Here is a 254-nt window from a genome sequence, read left to right on the forward strand (position 1 = left end):
TAGGGATTTTTCCGTTTCATTTCTTGATTAAAATTTAAATTATTTCAATAATCCTATAAAAAAATTATCTCATTGCTGGGAATGGGTATTACCTAATGTTATCTTTAACTTTAAAAGTATCAAAAATATGTATTTCAAATAAAAAAATCTGTACATTAAATATTACAGCAATTTTAGTAAAAAATGTGCAGAATGAAATTATGAAAAGCTGTTTTTTCATAAAAGCACTTGAAATTCGTGTTTATTATTTATTG

This window comes from Agrilus planipennis, unplaced genomic scaffold, assembly GCF_000699045.2.
Source record: "Agrilus planipennis isolate EAB-ADULT unplaced genomic scaffold, Apla_2.0 scaffold62, whole genome shotgun sequence".
Lineage (NCBI taxonomy): Eukaryota > Metazoa > Arthropoda > Insecta > Coleoptera > Buprestidae > Agrilus > Agrilus planipennis.